This window comes from Epinephelus moara, chromosome 16 (genome assembly GCF_006386435.1).
Source record: "Epinephelus moara isolate mb chromosome 16, YSFRI_EMoa_1.0, whole genome shotgun sequence".
Classification (NCBI taxonomy): Eukaryota; Metazoa; Chordata; class Actinopteri; order Perciformes; family Serranidae; genus Epinephelus; species Epinephelus moara.
Window position 1 is genome coordinate 21,877,594 of NC_065521.1, and position 15,584 is coordinate 21,893,177.

The window sequence follows — 15,584 nt, forward strand, 5'->3', positions numbered from 1 at the left end:
TAAAAAAAGCATATGAGGCAAGAATTAAGAGCATCATTACTGGGTTGATCGCAGCTTTCCATCCCGTCATGCAATAGGGTCATACATGAGGAGGCCAACCCACTATAGCTAAGCCTTAATTGTCTGGCGTCCCTCATTTTAAAATGTCACAACTTTATTGCGCACAAAACATTTCTGTCAGCCAAAGGGGACAGGGCATAATTAGAAAATATGTTCAAGCTCAGGAAAACATGATTGAGCTAAGATGGCTCTTGAGGTTTTCAGCATCACTTGTTTTCCGAGACACATTCAGGGAACAATGTGTTTTAAACAGCAGTTAATTTCAGCAGTGTCTCATCTGGTTTATTAAGCTTCTTTTTTTTTCAATTTTAAACATACCAACACGTCATACCCTTGAGGATTCGCCTTAGCTTAAAGTGAGACAAATAGGGGTTTTCTTAGTAACAGACATTGACATGCCAATTAGGTCAGCCTCGCTGCATGGTCAACCAAATGGGCCCCAACTGTCCCTATTACAACAGATTGATTCCTGTTTTGGCTGAGTAGAAACACCAATTATGTTTAATAGTTTGTTGTTGTTTTCAGATCCCAAAGGCAGTGATCCATGGCATATATATTAAACACTCGCCATCATTTCTCCCATACAGGGTAAAATATCATTGTTGGTCAAATTGTATTTAAAGGTGCAGTGTGTGGGATTTAGTGGCATCTAGTGGTGAGGACTGAGAACTGCAACCAGCTGAAACTTCTCCCATGTGCCTAGTGTAAACTTGCGGTTCTGATTCCTAAAATGTTCTTTGTTCAGGGGGTTTTTAGTGGAAGCTGACCAGTGTTGGGCTTGTTACTCTAAAAATGAATATATTACTCATTAGCTGTTAGTCTTTTCAAAAGTAATATTATTACTTTACTTATTATTCACTGCCAACACTTATTCGCTACACTACTCGTTATATTACTTTTCCGTTACACCACAAAAAATTCAGATGTGTGCCTCTGTGTGAATGTCAGGGTAATCACCGGTAAGTGTATCTAAGGCTAGATAGCTTCCCTTTTCCCATGGGGGTTTTCTGTTGCCTGTGAACGGTATTTTCACAAGGCTCTGCCTGAAAGACGGTGAGTCACTAATTTCATCCACCACATATCCTACCACAAGCTTCATCACTTCTTCGTAGCTGCAGCTGTCCAGCTTTGGTTGTTAAGCCAGCGCAGGGCTACAGCCGACCTTCACAGCCACGGAGTTTGAGTAATCAAATACTTAAGTACATTTTCAAACAAGACATCAGTTACTTCCGTTACTTTTAGAACGCTGGTCCTTCAGTTCCGAAACAGCAACGGCTTGTAGCGAGCCACAAGCTCCGTGGCTCGCTACGTGGTCGGAGAAATGCTGCCGTTGTCTATGGTGGAGTCTAAATAGGTGGAGTAGGACTCACTGACAGACAGGTCAGACTCAGGACTTGCATTATGCCTGGTACACGCTACACGCTGGTACTCACCAATTATCCCTGGTCCTCTTTCACGGAGTGTGTGATGTCATCGGGTTATTCTTGTCCTATTTTTATTACTGTTACTATTATTTGAGTCACTGTGTTTGTTCATGTGCCAGCCGACATGTTGTTGTAGTCACCTAAAAGCGTCAGCAGATGGCAGGAGCAGCATTTGAAGCGCCATACGTAAATTATCAAGCTACTGTATCTTCCACAGGAAGTTCTGACAAATGTTTCAGAATAAAAGCCTATTTATAAAATGGAGGGATTCTCTAGCCGAGGTTATAAGAGGCTTTTAATTTGAAACAAGTGTTGAGTTTGAAATGACGGTGCGATATGTTTTGAAACAAGTGTTGAGTTTGAAATGACGGTGCGATATGTTAACTTTACAAAGACAATGGAGCGAATAAAAAGTAAATATATAAACACACAGAGGGATTAATAAATAACGGACCGTCTATAATGTAGTTTGTTTCAAATGAAGCTGGGAGCCTCTGCAGTTGTGGTGAGTAAAAGCCCCGCCGCTATTTGTTAATGTTATTACTTTATGTCCGACCGTGAGGATGTACCATTGTTTGCTAGCTTGATGCTAATGACAGTAACGTTAACTCAGCGGGTTGACAAAGTGCCTCTGCTGTTTCACACCATCATTTCCCCCTTTTACTCTGTGTGGTAACATCCCTAGAGGAAATATTAAAAACGCTGGGGTGTTGTTGTCATACAGTTGTCTACGGCAGCAGATCGTTCTGTGTTTCTACTGGTCAAAGTGACGGCTGTGATGGGAGAATTGGATCTCAGTGAAGGGCAAGTGGTCCATAACTTTAATTTTGGAGACAAAAAAATGTAGGCTTAGCGCCCTGTGGTCCATTGCCCAATAGGAAATGTAGAATACTCAAAAGTACTTTAAAAGTGCTTGAGTTACTTTTCTCAGGGAGTAACGTTGGAAGTACGTTTAAAGTAATTGAGTTACTTTACTCAGGGAGTAATGCAGTAAAGTAACTGGTTCCTTTTTAAAAAGTAACGCAGTAACGTACTTTGATTACTTTTAAAGTAACCCTTACCCAACACTGGTTGTGGTGTCGGTCGTAGTAGCCGAGTGTGCTCCACCGGAGGTTTGAGGGCATGCATAGTGGAAAGAGTTTTCGTCTGACTTCCTGCAGCAACGTTGTTCTTGTCATCTTTCCTCACGACAAAATCAAAGTGATGGGAATATTTCCAGATGCTAAGGTAAGTGTTTCCAACTAGGTTGCTGCTTTAGAGGTGCCTGCTCAGTGCAACGATTACGAAAATGAGTCCACTGATATGAAGTTGTCAAGTAATGTTGTAACAAGTTGTTTGGTTAGGGAGTAAATACAATATTACTACTGATGTTTTATTAGTAATTAGTTACACTACTTGTTACTGGAAAAAGTAATTTTGTTACTGTAGTGCATCACTGCCCAACACTAAATTATTTGCAGAGGCCTTTTTCTCTCCAGTAAAAACAGTGAATAAATTAGTTTTGCTTCATAAATCCATATTTCTCAAATGCTGTTCAGCTCTTTGCTGTCATGCTGCAAGCACCTGCTAATGTGTGCTCACCTTTCTTCTCTGATAACTTCTGTGGGTTTTTACAGGTAGTTGAATTATCTGCAGAGGTCTCCTCTTTATCCGAAAATATAGGGTACCTGGTAATATAAACTTTTGCATTTTGATTATCAGTGTTTTTCTGACACTCTTTTCGTAGAGGGGCTACTGACCAAGGTAGCCAACGCAAGAATGCAATAGGTCCTATCGAGAGCCAATGTTTAGTTTGTCTCTTCTGGGCTACTGTAGAAAAATGGCGGTGCTACATGGCAGACGAGGAACCGCTACCCATGTAGATCTAAACGACTCATTCTAAGGTGATGAAAACACAATGATTCTTGTTTTCAGGTTAAACACAAAAGTTAACTCACCTATAGTATTCAATTGCTGACAGTAATTCCGGCAAATCCTACACACTGAACCTTTAAATAGCCTAAATCAAATATTAACTGACACTAATATGTTTGGAAAAAAGTCTCCTTTTGTGAGTGATTCTGACAATAATGTGAAAAGCAGTTTGCAGATATTAATCACAGTCAAATATGCAGCAAAATGCCAGGTGATATTTTGAACACCTGACAGTTTATGGCGCAGCATCAACTCCAGAATATTCAAATAAAGTGTCACAATTCTGACAATTTTGTTTTGGCGATTGTCCTACTTGCTGGATCTCCGTGATCTTCTAACTTTCTAACACAAGTCGAATGCTTGAGGTTTCAGTGGAAGGGATTATTAAAAGGCTCGCTGCCATTCAGGTAGAAATGCCTGCCTCGACACTGAGACAAGCCAGCGGGGGTTTTGACAGTTTGGATTACAATGAGTGGGTGTAGTCCATGCAGAAAGGCGTTATTACAACTGATGCTCGAGCCACATCCACCTACTGCATGTCAAGTCAGGGTGACAATAAACTCCAGACGGCTGAAATCTGCTTTTTAATTTACTGTATACATGTGGCCAAACAACTTTCAGTGTTGCTAACTTCAATATTTAGAGGAAAACGTTTCTAAACAGTTTGTTATTTACTAAAGTAACAGAGGGAGACTGCAGCGCCATTGTCAAACAGACAGGTGCGGCACGGCGAAGCTATCAGCAGCAGAGAGCATCTCCCAGTCAGTTTGAGACTCACTCATGCCTTTATTTAAGTATAAACTCAATAATGTTGCAACTTTGCAGTATATTTTTGCAGTTGTTTGTCTGTGTCGAATTTATTAAGAAAAGCTTTGTTTTTAACTAGTGTCCCATGAACCTGAGCTTTGCAGGTCCACTCTAACACGATGTTGTACAGCCGCAAGATCTCTGTTGCCTCCACATTGTGTCATAACCATCTGTTTTTACATCTGGAAACCCCAGTTCCCCTTAGAAAAGCTGTCGAGCATTATCTCTCCTATAGTTAACGGGGCTAATATCAGCTGGTGGTGACATTCCCTTCTCTCATTACACTGTTATCACAACCTTGCAACCTTTGAATTAATTAGTTGCTGCAAGTCAATTAGCTTCCTTGGCAAAACGCACCCTGCCTGTCAAAACACCCTTCAAACCTCAGAGCTCCAAAGAGTTTAAAATAATTACATAGGGGGTTGATCTCGGAAACTTAAATTTGTTGTGAATTGTTAGTTTTGCTCACTGATTGGGTGGCTCACAACAGATGAGGAGCAAAGCACTTACTCTAGCCTTTGAATTAACACACAACATCAAATGCTGTTTGATAACTTTAAATAGAAGTGACGAAAATCGTCTATCCAGCTTTGCTTTGGTGTGCAAAAGATGCATCACCATGCAGGATGCATATGAGATATACTTGATATGCATACATGGGTTTGGAGAAAGGCCCCTGCTGTGAACTTGCTGCTTCTCCAGCAGTGAACTTTCACTCAGAGGACTCCCCAGGTATCCAACTGTGTCCTGAGGCGCTCCGATTAAAGAAGGCGCACAGCAATTACCCAATTTCTCTGCTGCTGATAAAAAATTCAGGAGTTTTTGAGAGTTTTTTTTTTCAGCAGACCACACTTTACACTGTATGTATACAGTGGCTACAAAAACACTCTTTGAAAAGGTTTCCAGTGAGAGAAGGCATCATTTATAAATATAACTGTGTCAAGGACATGTTTCCTTTGTGGTTGACTTTTGTTTTTTCGCACTGTTTTTCATCCCATATATGGATGTAATAACACGCTCCAACTGGGTCACTTGTGAAAGTCAGCGTCACGAGGTGACTTCTGTGCGGTGCACTCGTACCCATTGGATTTCAAGTGTTGACCTTGTAGGTAATTAGCGATCCGTTAAAAAATCTCTTTGTAGTTTCAAAATGAAAACTGCTGAGGTGCCTGTGGTGACGGGGAAAAACTGCGAGAGAGAAACTGTGTAAAATAAACCCACACAGAGTGGTGAAACTCAAATAATAAAGTCCAAAACCGAATAAAGTTCCTCCCAGATCTTTTAGGGGCACCGAATGGCTGCTTTGGGTTTCAGGTCATGCTTGCAATGGATTTTTCTGGCTGTTACAGTCACTGAGAACATGCCTCAACTGCCAGGAGCTGGATGAGAAATGGAGCTGTTAGACCTACAACAGCATAAAACAACTATTTATATCACCACTGGTTTCACGGCTGGATTTATGATTCTTTTAACCTGTCTCTCCAAAAGGCAGTGCTGTCTAAAGCCCAGACATTGTAAAAACACATTACACTCTGTCGCATTCTCTAAAGTCGGGGATGGGCACAGATAAAAAGTATATATACTGCAACCATCTTTATCAGTCTGCCATTGTACTGTATATAACTGAATAATATATTGAAAGTTAAACTTAAATGTGTTCATCATCACTTTTATCGTCACCAAAAATATCAGTATAAGTTAATGGCAGTAATAATTCCTCAACTGCATGGCGACATTATGACTCTCATTACTGTGTCCTCTGAAGCTTTGTCTCTTTCAGTAAGTTAGTACATGTACTCAAGTAGTTCACTTAAAATCCAATTTGAGGTAATTTCAGGGGGAAATAAATATATTTTTTCTCCACTTCAGTCACTTTACTGATGTGAAAATAAAAAACAAATCAAGGGTTAGTGAAACAAAAAATTCAACATGATGTTTTGTAAACCACTTAAGACTATTTAATACTGTAGCTACAACAATTAGTCTGTGAATCTATTAGTCCATTGACAGAAAATTAACTGGCAATTATTCTGATTTGCCATTTTCATGCAGAATTGCCACACATTTCAATCTTCCAGCTTTCCAGCTCAATTTGTTGCTTTTCCATGTAATTATTTTTAATGGTTTAGCTTCTTTTTTCTTTTTTGTTTATTTTTAATGTCACTTTGCACACTAAGTGATTGTGATGAAGATTTCTCACTATTTGCAAAACAAACAAATACTTAAATTGATAAATAAATAAGCTGATCATGAATACAATATGCAGATGAATCCATGTAGTTGCATGTAATAGTATAACAGTCATAGTTTTTTCTGCATTGAGTACTATTAAAATACTTAAGGTACATTTTCTTTTTACTTATGAGTGCAGGATTTTTTTGTAAATTGCAGTTTTAATAGTATAGTATTAGTATTTTTTATTAAAGCAAAGGATCTGAATTCCTTCTCCGCCATTAGTCTCTTTTCATTCCGGCTTTGTAAATCATGATCTGATCTAATGCGGGATGATATGACATGATATTTTATCAAATGCCTTGTGATTACAATGCTGATTTTTTTGGTGTCGAAATACAACATTCTACATGTATGATACCAGAGTGCCCTTGATTAATTCATTTCTCTACTGCACTTTTATTCCCTTAATTAAATCTGGGTAAACTGATTACTGCACTGTTACTGCACAATAACTGCATGTCTGGTCTATTGTTCTTTTGCCCTTCTGTGCTTTGTTTTAATTGGCTTCATTTTTCTTTAAATGTTTTTCTAATGCCTTTCTTCTCCCTGTGTAAAGAATTGTTTGAAAGGTGCTATACAAATAAACATGCTTTTTCATGCTGCACAGACACTTTATGACTTAAGTATATTGTGGAAACAGTGGTGGGAGTGACAGACAGTTAGAGGTATTGATACGCCTCGCGGTGATAGCTGTAATACATCTTGACCTGCTGTCTGCTAAAACAGAACTGCTCCTCTTTCTACTGATAAGTGTTTTTGCTAAGAATCATAGTCATAAAGACTTGAAATTCAATTTAAACAAAAACTGTAGATCTCTGTTTAAGCTGATTGAATGTTTGTGTGGTGTGGTGGCTTACAGGGTCCCAGCAGTAAGCTACCTGACTGGAGTCGACTCGCCTGTATGCATGCGTTGGTGCAGTTTTAAGCACAGCCGTTTCTCGAGCTCACACCTCACGCTGCTTCTAATCGAATACATTGTCATATGAGATTCATATCCATTCCCTTGCCACACTACCAGGTACCATCTAAATGGCTCCTTTTGTATAAACAGCAAATCTTTATCCTGGAATATAGATCAAAACAGGGAGAATGCAAAAGCACACTGATGAAAAAATGGTGCGGGGAAAAGAGATGGATTTGGTCATGAATTTGAATAAGTGTGGAGGGAAATGGCACAGGTTAATAACAGGGATAAATCATATCTCTCTCACAGCTTGGGGCTGCGGCTTGTCGATCCTTCTGTGTCGTTAGTCATCCGCTCTCAAAGACCTGACAAAAATACAAACGCATAAATAGAGGAGACAGAAATCTCTGGCAGCAATTCTGACCTTGCTTCTCACAAAATCAAACGAACAAAGTGGCTTAGATTCAAAAGCAGACAGAGCAACGGCGTTTTGCTCATATCCTCATACCATTTTGTCTGTTTAGAACATTTTTTAGTCATTTCTGCAGAGCAAAATGGGGTGCTCATAATGAATACAGTGTATCCAACAAAAGTACATTTTTGACTTATTCATGAGAACTGCTATTTTTGTGAGAGAAAAACAACAAAGAAGCCCCTTTTCCCCACAAATGCAGAGCAACATTGGAAATGAGACTTGTCACAAAAAAGTGCGAAGAAAAACATTCCAGGTGTTGCTACCTAATTACACTTATATAAATACCTCCTTACATACTGTATGATTTCTCCATGTTCCAAAGTCAGATGCTGCCCAGGTCAATACTCGACTCCCCTATTAATTTTGCATGACCACGGATTCACAGGTAGCAAATTTCACAGCTCATCGTTGCAAAGATTGTGTTTCAAGCAGGAGTTAGCAGGAAACACAATAGCTCTGAAGAGATGCGATCTCCTCTGGGGTAAACTGAGGTTAATAATGATAAAATGCAGTGGCTTTCTCGTGTCTTGGGGTCAGACTTTGTGTTCTCAAAGTGGTAAAGATCCGCTAAACAGATTCATAAGCCGGATGAAAATTGAGTGATTTATGCAGGCATATAGCCAATACTGAGGACTGTGTGCTGATACAGAAGGAAAAAAAAAAGATTTGCTGCAACATCCTGGGATGTTGTTATCTATCAGACCTCTGCGTGATTTTTCACTCTGAACTTCATGGTGCAGCCAGCTTGATTCACTGTCAGACAAATCTTACAGCTCTGACAGTCAAGGTTTCCTCACTGAGGTTTTCAGTGAGCGGAAAACGTCCCCGTGCTGTATATGTCACTGAGATGATGCATACATAGATGTTAATACCACAGCTAATTGACTTAAGGTCATCATAGTCCATATCAAGATGAGATGCTATTATATGTGAAATATCAACATCACTTCTGAAGCAGATGCCATTAATAGTCACAACATAATGAAACATGCAGCAGCTTCACTTGAGCAGGGGAGGCAGTTATACATCAGATTTATAGCTGGTCTGTATTATCTGAGTATGCTCGGGCATACAGTGCATCAACTCACTCACATCTCCATTTGTACATCAATTAGTCATGCTGTGTTACATTGAATTCTTGATGAAAACTCTCATGCTTCTACAGAAAACGGCGAGCGTATTGATTTATTGATTGTAAAACTGTATCAAAACATGCATTTCCAAACCCCCACACGACTCCTGCAGTATAATCCAAGTCTCAGTTATCCAGGCGTATGCTCAGTACTCCTCAAACACATGCATTTTCACTAAAACCTTACTATTTAAAACTGAACTGAAAGTGAAACTGTTCAAAGCCAGAATTCAATACTAAGGTTTATTAGTGAAAATGCATGTATTTGGGAAGTACTATTGGCGAGTTGATCCGAGGTGCCCAATTTCCCGCCTCGTAGGGTAGTCAAATTGGCGGAACCCTTTTAGTTTAAAAAGACCGAGGCGGAGGGGCTGTTGAAGACTTGCAGGAGGAGCTGTTGATGACGCAGCACATGCGAGCCACTGGTGGTGGATAAACAGGAAACAGCTGATAGCAGGAATTAGCGAGCAGCTAGTAGCAAGAGGGAAACGCAAACCTGACAGACACTGTAAAGATGAACAACTGGGGAGACAAAGAATTGCGCACCCTCCTTGCCCTCACAAACAAAGAGGCCATTAACAGTCAGATGACAGGAACGGTGAAGGACGGGCCGACTTACGACAGGATCGCAGAAGAACTGACCAGCCGCGGCTTCCCTCCCGCGTCACACGCTGAGCTACACGCTTTGTTACTTGCTCACGCCCCCCATTGCCCCGAAAAAGGCACATTCTGTATAAACAAAAGTAGGTAGGTGGCATTTTGCCGCACTCCCCGATTTTGTTTTTATACTGCCAATGCTGAAAGAAGACTGATTGGGCTTTCCTGCAAATTTGCACAGTTCCTGTTTAAAAAGGGCTATAGGTAATACTGCATGAGTTATGTGAGAGTTTGTAACCCAATGTTTTTGATATAGTTTTGCTGTTGTTACACATGGTAACCAATCAATCAGTAAATCAATATTTTCACTGTTTTCCACGGAGGCATGTGGCGAGAGACAGAAAGTTTTCTTCACAGCTTTAGGGTAACACGTAACACTGCATGATAAATTGATATTCAGATGGTCATTTTGTGGGTGAAGTATTCCTCTGGGGCGTTCAGCAGAGACTCTCATCTGAAGCAACTTACAGTAAGTGCAACAGTAAACTAAGTGAATTTTCTTCTATGTCAAAAGGCTAAGCAGAAAAGAAACAGCAAGTTTTGCATCATCCATCATCAAAAGAAAAGCAAAACACTGGCATCTGAGATAACAAAGCGACAGCATGAATTTTATATACAATCTACAACTCCGGAGAAGGTGCTAATTGACACATTTTCCGCAGACCTTTTAAAGCTGCATGTGTCTATGAGCTCCACTCAGGCTAAAAAGAAATGTCAAGCACATTGATTGGAAGTGAGAAGCAGAATGGAGATCAGGCACAAAAGTGGCACAAACTTTTAACAAGCGGGGAGTGTGATAAGATGTAGCTCCAGAATGATGTTTGAGCCACCATGCCTGCAAGACAGACTTTCAGTCACACACACTGACATTCACAGTTTCCATAGCAACACATCTTTGATTTTTGTGGTGAAAATATTACTTTTTGAGGGTGTGTATGTGTTATGTGTGTGTGTGGGGGGGGGGTCTGATTAAATAAAATGTAGTTAATGCTTCAATCAATAGGACGGATTGGGTGTATTTAAAATGTTGAGTGTGCGAGTGATGTAAAAAAAGGAGAAAAGATCACAATACTTTTTGTCTTTTGTTGCAGTGGGATTTGACAAAGTGACAAACTTCAAATGACTTTCCTGGATATGTTACTATGTAGTTTTACTTTGCTTTGTGGCTACACACTGTACAATAGGACTCAACTTACATCATCACAGTATATATATATATATATATAAATATATATGTATATATATATGTATATAGCCTATCTCTACATATAAAACCACTACCACGCTGTTTATGAGCACACACTGTGTTTTCTTTGTGGTTTAGCCCAAAGTTGTGATCTCTAATATGTGTGTATTGCATAAATACTCATGCACAAACAAACCAACTAGCGACTACACCAATGTGACACTGCCAGATGTTGCTCCTGAGCAGCCACTTTTGTTTGCACTACACAAATATATATATATATTGAGTGAAGACTGCCAGCAACTGTCAACATCAGGATGTGACTATGAATAGACGCTGTTTAAAAGCAACACATGGATCGACGGCAACACATTCACTGTTTACCTGCTCCTAGACTTGCTAAACAAATTAACACTTTTACTTCAGGTACCAGTTTCCGTCTGGTGCTGATTACTTTCCGCAAACTAACTGTTCCACAGTCCATATATATTTTGTGTCTACATCCATTGTGTATCTGCTAGTACAAGTTTTATTTTGTTTTCTCCACACGCACTGTTCAGCAAAAGTTACATAGTCTTGCTTTAAGTTAGCCAGCTACTTAAAAGTCCCCTGTGCAGGATTTAGGGACATCTATTAGCAGAAATGGTATATAAGATTCATAACTTTGTTTTCATTAGTTCATAATCACTTGAAAATAAGAAACGCTGTATTTTTGTTACCATAGAATGAGCCGTTTATATCTACACACATAGTGGGTCCTCTCCTAAGGAGTCTGCCATGTTGTTTCTACAGTAGCCCAGACAGGACAAACCATACGCTGGCTCTAGATAGGGCCATTAGCTTTTTCACATAGCCACAGTAGCTCTCCTACACCACTAGATGGCACTAAATCTTACACATTAGACCTTTAAAGATTTCTTTAGATAGATAGATAGATAGATAGATAGATAGATAGATAGAGGTGATGACAAGAAACTAGAGATTACTATACTAAATCATATAGTGTCACTCAGTGACTCACTTATATGCTAATATGCACTTTAAATAGCTAAAATGACAAATTATTAGCTCAGAGTGACAAATATTTATGCGCTTATGCGTTGCCTGGCAACCGGCAGAGACTCCAGGAATTTTTTGCGCCTCACCTCAAGAAATAGTCTGCCCCATCACCCCTTGTAACACAATAGTTTGTAGCATTTTTAATCAAACAAGCTATAAGGTGCTAATGAGTGAGGTTTGGAGGTGCTGGTAGGTGGATTTTGTTACATTTGGACAGAGTAAATGGTAAATAGACTGAACTTGTATAGCACTTTGCTAGACTTTCTAGACCACTCAAGGTGCCATTCACCCATTCACACACATAGTCCCACACTGGTGGTTGGGGCTGCCATACACGGTGCCCCCTGCTACTTAACCATTCACACACACTCACACACAGATGAAACAGCCATCTGGAGCAATTTGGGGTTCAGTATCTTCCTCAAGGATACTTTGACATGCGGACTGGAGGAGCCGGGGATTGAACTGTCGATCATCTGATTGGTGGATGACCCGCGCTACCTCTGAGCCACAGCCACCCGGCAAGCTGTTTCCCCCCTCTCCAGTCATTGACCTAAGCTATGCTAAGCTACGCTAACTGAATTGACAGTGCTTCTCATCTAATTCTGTGCAAGAACTCAAATCAGCATATTTCTCAAATGTTAAAGCTGACATTCTTCATGTGGTTGATATCGAAAAACGCACGGGAAGAATTAACATCAACAGGTGCGTTTTGAATCGTCCAGTGTCAAGACGCTCATATGAGGCAGGAGCCAGGAGAGTGACAAAGTGTGATAAATTCTATGCCGTGATGTTTGATTAAACAAATGAGACGAATAAGACTGCAAACAGACCGCCTGTTCTTTTCCAAGCTGCTGTTTCACCTCATGAATATCAATGAGGAGGTGGTAGGGGGTTATTTTATAGTTGAAGATTGAATGCAGGGTCTGTCCCTGTGCCTGATAATGCCCCCCTGTTTGTCTTCTTGTGGAGATGGAGAGATGTTTACGCTTACAGCTACAGAGCCCTAGCATCACACCCAGCACCCCGACACAGACACAGGCAGAAAGGATAAAGAGAGTGAGAGGAAGACTTAGGAATAGAAGGATGGAGAGCTTGAGTTATATTTGTAGGCAATGCCTGTAGCAGGGGCACATAGACACAAATAAACACAGGCGCACACGCAGACAACAGAGTGCGTGTTAATGCAAGACAGTGCGTGGGCCATCCCCTTCTTGTGATGCCAGCTCGGTGGACACACAGCATGCAGGAGTCATCGCTAGCTGCCATGGATAATTACCATAATGAATGTAAAGGCCTGGACACACAGACACTACTGCAAAAAATAGCCCATGAGCTTTCACAGGAGAACAATACTGACTGCTGTCATCTTGAAATAAACATTGGATAAGTCAGGTTTGTGGATAATGTGGCATACAAAGATTTCCTCCAAATAATTCTGTCATCTTATTGGCATTTTGTATATTATTCATGGTCGGCAGTTTCAGCTAATGATGATGGAAAAGCTGTAGAATATAATATATTTTGTGCGTGCTCAAATTTACAAAACTTGTATCTCTCTCCTCAAATGCTGAGATATTACCTCTGGGCTCCGCAGGACATGCCTGCAATTGCCCTGCCAATGCTTTTCAAAGTGTAAATAATCTTGAAGCTTCACAGATCTTACAGCGTTGTTGAATAATGCATGCTTGAAATTACAGTTGCTCTGATAGCCGCCTCTGTTGTATCAGGGCATCCTCTCTCTCTCTCTCTCTCTCTCCCCCTCTCTCTCTCCGATTGATCGCAGCCCATAATTCCCTCTGTCTAAAAAGTGGGATGTCACAGAGAGGACTCTGATAAGAGATTTCTGCTTTGTCACCCTTTGAAAAAGGTCCCTCTATCTGTGGTCGCACTGCAAGCGGAAATTGCACACTCCACCAATCCAAGAGTGTAAGGTTTAGAAATAATGCCTTTGGAAAAGCCTGAAATAACCACTCAGAATAAATACATACTGTTGCTGCGGGGCATTTCCTCTCTATTTAACCAACCTGTTTGCCTTGTTTACCATAGATTGATCAACCACAGGCAATTCCACAACTCGCTGCAGGATATAGTCCATATACAAACCAATAATTTACCACTGACGGTAGATTATGACCACTTTAAATGAGGGGGAGGTTGACAGCTGACTTTAGTTATACTCCATAATTAATGATAAGCAGAATAACTGAAAAAGATGCTTAAAACTAGAAAGCTGCTTTAGCTGTTTAGTACAATCATGAAATTCAATTTTTTACAAATGTAGAACAGACTGAAAACTTTACTTTATAGTTATAATTTTTTTGGACTTTCTCCTAGAAATCACGTTTATATACAGTACAGCTATCTTGAAACAGCAAATGAAGCTCTAGCGAAAGTTCAGTCAGAGGTCAATACTTTCCATGCTCAGGCTGTAAGTTTCTTTCACACCCTGCCATTCACTCTGTGCACATGGGTTCATTCACTGTCTCCGGTTGTCATTGTCTGGGTAGGTCGACTGAATCATCAGCTGATTCACAATCAAGCAATAGCACATCTAAACACCTCACTGCTCCTTATTCTAAATATGCTTCTGTCTCTGCCGTAGTTCTTTCTTGCTGCCGTCATGTGCACCTTCCACCTCCCCATCACCGCCCACGTAGTCTTTGCGGATTCATCAGCCTCATACGTCTCAGCAGTCAGCAGCCTCAGAGTCATCAGCCATCACCATCACCACCAGTGTCTGGACTCTTAGATGTCTCTTGATCACAAAATATCTTCCTCTGGTGTCCAAGCACCAAAGACTTCTGTTAAATCTGTTAATCTGTACACTCATATTCTGAATTAAATATAATCTTTACTTCATTCTTCTGTCTCTCCCGATTGAAATACACTTTGGGGAAACATAATGTCGAGCAAATTACATTTTCTATTTACACAATAAGGAAATGTTGCTCATAAACGTATCTGGCATGTCGCAGAAATGTTGATACTGAACATGACAATTTACTTGAGTTGTTTTCCACCAAAATAGGCAATCTAGCATTACAGTATTCACTTGTAGTGGCTGTAGAATGATTTTGTTTTTAACCAAACTCATTATCTTTTTTTAACCATAGACAAAGTGCCTTTGTTTCTTAAACCCTATATGAACCAGTCCTGCACTTTGTTCATCCACCATCCTCCCTAAATACCACCTTGTGAAGCCCACACAGTACACAAATGTAATACTTCATTACCTGTAAAATAAAATATATATACGTATATATATTGTCTCTGAACATAATCCAGGCAGCAATTATGTTGCCACAACAATGTAATTAGGACAGCAGCTTAGTAACATACAGACATGATTTCTAGGCGAAGCTGTCACAGAGGTTAGCACTGACGGCAATATGCATCTACAAAACAAGACACTGATCATCTGAAAATGTTTTACTGCTGATCATTTTTTAACTATGGCGGGGAGTAATGGAACAAGAGAGAAAAAAAGAAAACTCCCCAGTAAAGTAACCAACTCTTGTACCTGTGCTCTGATAGTGTGTGGGAAACTACTCTGAATAATGTGCCAATTATTCAGTGTATAATTTAGAAACATTTTTCTTTGGGAAACTCACATTTCTTACCGCACGAGTGAAAATATTTTGTTGACACTCTGTGTGCAGTATGATGTGATGCCCCTGTGACCGAAGTAGTGATGAAGATTTGTAATTGTGTTGAAGGCTCTGGAAAGT